The sequence below is a fragment of the Silene latifolia genome, chromosome 1 (genome assembly GCF_048544455.1).
Source record: "Silene latifolia isolate original U9 population chromosome 1, ASM4854445v1, whole genome shotgun sequence".
In the NCBI taxonomy this organism is placed as follows: domain Eukaryota; kingdom Viridiplantae; phylum Streptophyta; class Magnoliopsida; order Caryophyllales; family Caryophyllaceae; genus Silene; species Silene latifolia.
The window spans coordinates 72,382,580-72,390,611 of NC_133526.1; positions in this window are offsets into that span (position 1 = coordinate 72,382,580).

The window sequence follows — 8,032 nt, forward strand, 5'->3', positions numbered from 1 at the left end:
CTACTGTCAAATACCCTCTAGCATCCTCTTTCTGTATCATATGTATCCCCATCTTTCCCACCTCATCTCTCAACCTCAACAAAGACATAGCTGTGCATAGAGAATGCACACTCTTCCTGCTCAAGGCATCTCCAACCACATTAGCTTTCCCTTCATGGTATATAATATCCATGTTATAACCCCCTATCAACTCCATCCACCTCCTCTGTCTCATGTTCAACTCCTTTTGAGTGAAGATGTACTTGAGACTCTTGTGATCTGAAAACACCTTAAAGGTCGCCCCATAAAGATAGTTCCTCCAAATCTTGAGAGCAAACACGACTGCACCCAACTCCAGATCATGTGTCGGATAGTTCTCCTCATAAGGCTTCAATTGCCTAGAAGCATAGGCAATCACTTTCCCGTTCTGCATCAACACACATCCCAACCCATTCTTTGAAGCATCTGTGTACACTTCAAAATTCTCACTCCTTTTAGGTAATGCTAAGATTGGAGCTGTGGTTAAACGCTCCTTTAATGTTTGGAACGCCGTCTCATAACTTTCATCCCAACGAAACCTGTTTTCTTTCCTCATCAAAGTTGTCATCGGTCTGGCTATCTTGGAAAAGTCATTCACAAACCGTCGATAGTACCCTGCCAAACCCAAGAAACTCCTGATCTCTGCCACATTATTAGGTGCTTCCCTTCGAGTAACTACCTCTATCTTTGCAGGATCCAAAACAACACCCTTATTTGAAATCACATGGCCCAGAAAAGCAACTTCCTCTAACCAGAACTCACACTAGACAACTTTGCATATAGCTGATTGTCTCGCAAAGTCTGCAACACTATCCTCAAATGCTCCTCATGCTCCTCCTTAGTCTTAGAGTAGACTAAGATATCATCAATAAATACCACAACAAACCGATCCAAGAACTGACTGAAGACCCGATTCATCAAATCCATAAACACTGCTGGTGCATTACACAACCCAAACGGCATCACAACATACTCATAGTGACCATACCACGATGTAAAAGCTGTCTTCGGTATGTCCTCCTCCCGAATCTTCACCTGATGGTAACCCGACCTCAAATCGATCTTAGAAAAGACCGCTGCATCATTCAACTGATCAAACAAATCATCTATCCTCGGCAAAGGATACTTGTTCTTCATTGTAACTCTGTTCAGCTCCCTATAATCGATGCATAACCTCAAACTCCCATCTTTCTTTTTCACAAACAACACCGGTGGTCCCCACGGTGATACACTAGGTCTAATGTATCCTTTCTCAATCAGATCATCCAACTGTTTCTTCAGCTCTTCCAACTCCTTAGGACCCATGCGGTACGGTGCCTTAGAGATTGGCCCTGTCCCCGGTTTCAACTCAACACTGAAATCTATCTCCCTCTTCGGTGGTAAACCCGGTATCTCATCTGGAAAGACATCTGGAAACTCTCCCACCACTAGTATCTACTCAACTATCAGACTCTCCACACTATGGTCTCTCACATGACATAGGATCAACGGACACCCCTTCCTCAGATAAGACTTCAAGGTCACTGCTGCAATCAACTTAACTTTGGGTTTGGCAACAAACCCATGATAAGACACACTAATCCCCTTAGGACCTCTCAAAGAAACCCTCTTTTGATGACAATCTATCTTAGCCTTATACTTAGCCAACCAGTCCGTACCAAATATCATCTGAAAACCCTCCAAAGAAAACTCTAACAAGTCCACTGGTAAGTCAACCTGCCCAACTATCATAGACAAACCTCTATACAACCACCCACAAGATACAAACTCACTCGACGGTATAAAAACTTCCTCTTTTACAGACTCATACTCACTCAAACCCAAAGGCTTAGCATGACTCGATGATACAAACGACTGTGACTCCACCGAATCAAACAAAACAAAGGTAAAGACTCCATTAACAAGAAAAGTACCCGTGATAACGTGAGCATCATCCTCAGCTGATTTCTTCTCCATCAAAAACAGCTTACCACTGGTCTTCTGTCCACCTCCCTGGATAGTACTAGCTGAAGTAGACGGTTTAGCAGCCGACCTCTGGTGGTTGTTGTTCATCGTCGGTCTCTGATATGAATTACCGCCATTACGGTTAGCCTCACCATTGTTGTTACTCTGACCACCCCGGTTATTCCACGTGCCAGCCGGCCTGTTACTAGCATAACTCTGAGATGGACCCTGAGAGAAACTCCCTTGTGCCGGTCTCTGGAAACCCTCACTCACTCACAGCACTAGTACACTCATACCTCTTGTGGCCCATACCGCCACAGTTGAAGCAAGACAAACCCCAACTGCTACCACCACCTCCACGGCCACGCCCATAAGAAGCTCCGCCACTAAACCCTGACCCCGAAGAGTAAGCTCTCACCTGGTTATGGCCTCCCCTCTTATAACTAGACTGGCCACCACCCTCAGTCTCAGCCTTCCTCTTCTTAGAAGCTCTCTCTGTTCTCCTTAGTCATCTCAACTAACCTCTTAGCTCTCTTGGCACGCTCATACACCTCCTTGACATGTGTAAGGACCCTTACCGGCAACTTCTCTATGATCTTGGGTGTCAACCCCTTCTCAAATCTCAAGGCCAAGTTTTCTTGGTTCAACCTCATATCCTCTGCGTACCTAGATTTCTCGTTGAACTTATGGTAGTACTCAGCAACTGTCATGTCAGAAGTCAGAAGTCATCTTAAAGTCATCAAACTCCTCTCTCAGCTTACTACGCACATGCTCCGGTACAAACTCTCGCCTCATAGCCCTCTTAAACTCATCCCATGGTATAACAGGTAGCCCCTATTTCAGATATAAGTCCAGAGCACTCACCTTAACCTTATCCCACCACTCACCAGCTGCTTCCCTCAAGTAGAACGCAGCTTGTTCCACTCGAAGTTCCTCTGGGCAATGAACCAAATTAAGTATATTCTCCATCTCTCTATGCCAATTATCCAGTAGAATTGGCGCCCCAGTCCCCATGTACTCTTTAGGATTAAACCTCGCTATATGTATACTTATTTTGGAGTGATCTGGCCCGACCTCTTTATCTTTCCCCACTTTCTTCAAAGCCTCAGTAAGAGCATCTTGGTGCTCCAACATCTTAACCACCTCATCTATACTCATGTTCTCTGCCCTGGCATACAACGCGGTTCTCTTTGGCGACATCTTGAAACTATATAAGAAAAGGTAAACATGAACACGCATCCCATATCTCATAACAAGAAAACGACCTGTACAACACCTACTCGATCGAGTGCCACAACCCACTCGATCGAGTTGAGGCCACTCGATCGAGTTGCCCACTTACTCGATCGAGTGCCTCGACTCCTGAACCTGACCAGAAAGCACCCAAAAACGTACTCGATCGAGCCACCTCCTATGACACCCCCATATACCGAGGAGCCTTAACTAGACCTTCCTTAGCATATAAGGGCATCACCATCTCGGTTGCCCGAGGTAACTAATCATCAAAAGTCGATAAAAGAACAATTACAGTTATTACAAGTGTTACATCTAAAATATTAAATAAAAGATACAACTCGTCAACTATATACTACTTCTGTCATTACTCGTGAGGACTCATCTCAACCTGGACTCCAGCTAGCATCCAAGACAGCACCTGCTAAGACGGACTGCTCACCATAAGGGATCACGACAGACACAATAAAACAAACAAGACAGCCACACAAGGTCAGTAACTGAGGTATGACACAACAAAAAATACCAACATATTACAAACACAACCAAACACACACACACACATAGTCACAACCACTCCAACCAATCTCCGTCACCGATTGTCCACTGGACCACCCCTACCAGTGGGGGACCGTAGCCGTTCTCACCTAAGCCCTGCTCATCATACCGAGCGATAACCCTGTCCCATTAATGTGCACATCCCCTCCCGTGGCGGGTTCCATGGAGGGCGAAACTAGGGCATGAAGCCACTCCCGCAATTGACTCCACTCAGCCGAGGACGCACCTCGAGAACGAGAGACAATCAATCACAGAGCTGTAATACAACAACAACCAACAAAACAACATACACCAACCAACTACCAAGTATACTCAACCACACGGCCACAATAACAATACAACAATGGCACAACAACCGACACACTAGACAATCAACAGAAACTGAGTTGGCGAACCTACCTTTAACCAAAAGCAGCGATTCCTCGATCAACCATATGACATCAACCAAGCAAGCCATGCCTATATAAATAGTACACAAGCCTATCACTACCAAACACAACCCTACAGGGAACAACAAAGACAAAGACGATGACGACGACATACATACGCATCTCACAACGGCGTTAAGACCGCTACCCGACTCAAGCAACCCAACCTCAAAGCACTAGCATCCTCAAAGGCTCCCATAGAAGGTATTTGGTGAAGGGAAAGGAGGGAGGCGACCTATAGATCTGAAAGAAGGAGGCGGAAATGATTTGCGGTTTTAACAAAACACGATTATAAACTCTCGCTGAAAAGACGCTACTCGATCGAGTAACCCACTTACTCGATCGAGTGGCCCCTACTCGATCGAGTACCCAAGCTACTCGATCGAGTAGCCTCTACTCTATCGAGTACCACTCACTTCTAAAGGCAATCATGGCACAAGGTAACTCTGGCGCGCATCACTAAGGGCTATTACCTTCTCCCATGGTTGGTCAACGGGTCCCTAAAAGGACGGGTATTACACCTCCTTACTCGATCGAGTTGACCCCACTCGATCGAGTGCCCAAACATACTCGATCGACTGCCCAAAAACAGGCTACTGCCCAGAAACAAAAAACGACCTACTCGATCGAGTTACCCCCACTCGATCGAGTCACTCACCTAGTCGATCGAGTGCCCCCCACTTGATCGAGTCATGCTGACTCGTATACTACCCGCATGCTTATCTCAACACTTTCCAACCAACTATACTTTATACAAAACGACAATCAAACATATATATATATATATATATATATATATATATATATATATATATATATATATATATATATATATATATATATATATATATACGATATCTCTTTATATACACAAACAACAATTACTTCCTTTTCATGTTTCTAATAAGCCATGTTATAAATAAACTATCATGCAATTCATGTATTCAATCAACGACATATATAATCATACCATCACCATCTTTCACCACACATCTCCTATCCTCCACATGCATGCATCCACCAATTCACGCATAACACCTTACTATATAGATTCACAATACACAAGGTAAACACATAGTGATCCCAACTCACATCCCATGGTGACCGGTTCAAAGTTGTAGGACGAGTTCGCGACTTTAGGACGTCTCCCAAGTCTTTGCATTAGCTCTTACAACTCCTACCCGGGTTAATTTTAGTTTGACTCTCTATGTTCATTAGATTCATTGGTTACAGGTTTCAAGATCATCGCTCTGATACTACTTTGTAACACCTCCATACTCCAAGTGCCTTACCAGGACCACTTAAGGTATGAGAACGCTACCATCTCGGTTACCCGAGGAAATGATAATCAAATGGACAATAACGAAACGTACTTAAATAATAATAAAGTTTAAGTGATACAAATCAAATCCAAAACTGATAAAGAGAAACACAAATGTTCTCAAAATCCAAACGACTAAAAGTAACTAGTTCATGACACAGCGGAAGATTCTACGACATGCGATGACCCAATCCCAGCTATCCCTCGCGTAAGCCATCATACCTGCTCAACAACTGCTCACCACCCCCGAATGGATCACCACAGTTTTTAAAACAATTAAACGGGGTCAGTACTGATTACATAAAACAACAGCTGCAAGGAAACAGTATTACAAACAACTCAATCAGCACAACTCAATCTCCACAACTCCAATTCATCTCCACACACCTGACTACACACTGAAGTGTGTAGCCCCGCTAGAGTACCCATCACAATAAGTACTCCTCGCTGCCAGTGAGAGACCGCAGCCATTCCCACCTAAGCCCTGCTCATCTCATCCGAGCGATAAACCCATGTTCATTAATCTGCACATCCCTTCTGTGGCGGGTTCCACAGAAGGCAAATCAAGGGCGTTAAGCCACTCCCACAAGTGACTCCACTCAGCCAGGGATGCACCCCGAAGATCACAGACAGTTATACAACAATCACCTTACACAATTAACAATTACCAAAACCAATTCCAATACGTTAAACAATCAACAACAACAATCACCAACAATACTATGTAACCAATACTGAGTAGGGAAACCCTACCTGAGATAGCAATAACCACAGATGATCTAGCAGCTAATCAGAAAGTCTCCTCTACGAATCCTCCTCCTATAACATGCATACATACAATTACCACCACATCCATACAAATCACCCACAACCCCTAACAATACCCAATTAGGGTTTTAAAGAAACTCAACGAAACACAACATAAATTATACAAGGAACTTACCCCTGACACAATGATCACAACGGTGTAAAGAACAAGATGATCCGACGAACTTAGCTTAGGGATTTGCCAATAATGCGAGAGAAGCAAAGCATGTAACCTCTAATCGTCTCTTGAAATGTTTAGTATGTTGAAAAGATGTTTAAGAAATAATGACAAACCCTTTTTATATTAATCTCGCATTATTAACAAAACCCGTCAAACTCAGCCCGTAAAACACACTTACTCGATCGAGTAAGTGACTTACTCGATCGAGTGGCCCTTACTCGATCGAGTCCCCAACTTACTCGATCGAGTATCCTACAGGCAGTCTACTGTTTTGCGTCAAAAACTACTTACTCGACAGAGTAAGCCTCACTCGATAGAGTACCCATAGACACATAAAAGGGTAGTAAGAAATACTTTATGAAGTTTTATAATTTTCTTTGTATACCAAAATCTGATTTTCCATGTGTAGAATTACTATCACATTTCTCTATATATATACTTGGAATATAAGTACATATAAACCGTTAAAGAATGTGGATAAGCATGTTGGTTTTCGTACCAAATCCAACCATGGAACCGCCAATCAAGATAAATTTCATTTATCATAATTATATCCACTTAACCATGAACTCGGTAATTTCGATTATATGAGTGGGCACTCCGCACCCCCTAACTCACGTTATATCAATCACAAGCTCATACCGATTTCGGCTTGAAAACCCGAATACACTTAAATAACTTTGTGATCAAAATCACCAACATTCCTCCCCCATTTAAGTGTATCCCTTGTTTCCAATAAAGCAACAAAGCAAACAAATCTATGCATAAATGAAAGTGTCCCAAGGATTGATCTTTCACATTAGTACATTACACATTCCAAATATTCGAGAATCAGGGTGTCCCACGGATTGAACCCTTCAACCCATTTTGAATACATGAAGATAATATACACATAAATTCAAATAACTCCAAAAAGTTTATTCTTGACACTTTTAACAGCCATGTGTCCATATCCATTCATGAGCGCATACAAAGCCAAGCCTGAGCTTTAAGAAGCGGCTACACTTCACACTCATATAGGTAGATTCTTTTAATCTTGCCCTGCAATAACATTTTTTCAAAGATTCTACCATTCTTGCAGGTTTAAGCATATCCTTTCGAGACATTATATATTATGTGCTTCAATCTTTCATAATAGGCTTTCCACATTGAACTCAGGCTCTAACATATATTAGAGGGGAGTTGGGTGTCCTATCACAAAAGATCACTTTAGGCTTTACCATCCCGATATCCGACTTGTTAACCAAGTCCCTAGTTGATCCTTTATGCAAAGTGATCCACTAGATACGTTGAGATCTCATTAAAACTGTGACACCCTTAAAACAATAGCGTTATCTAATTACTTAAATGCGTAAATTCTACGGAAAAACTGGTAGGATATGTTTGTAAATGGTTCAACTAGATCAAATCCTGCAATTTCAAAAAAATTTTCTTCCTAAACCATTCACAACCAATCCAACATTCCCAATAGACGGGTGCCAAAACCTGCAATTGCTACAATCTAACTTACTTAACACCGCTAAAGGTAAGAAAATACATAAT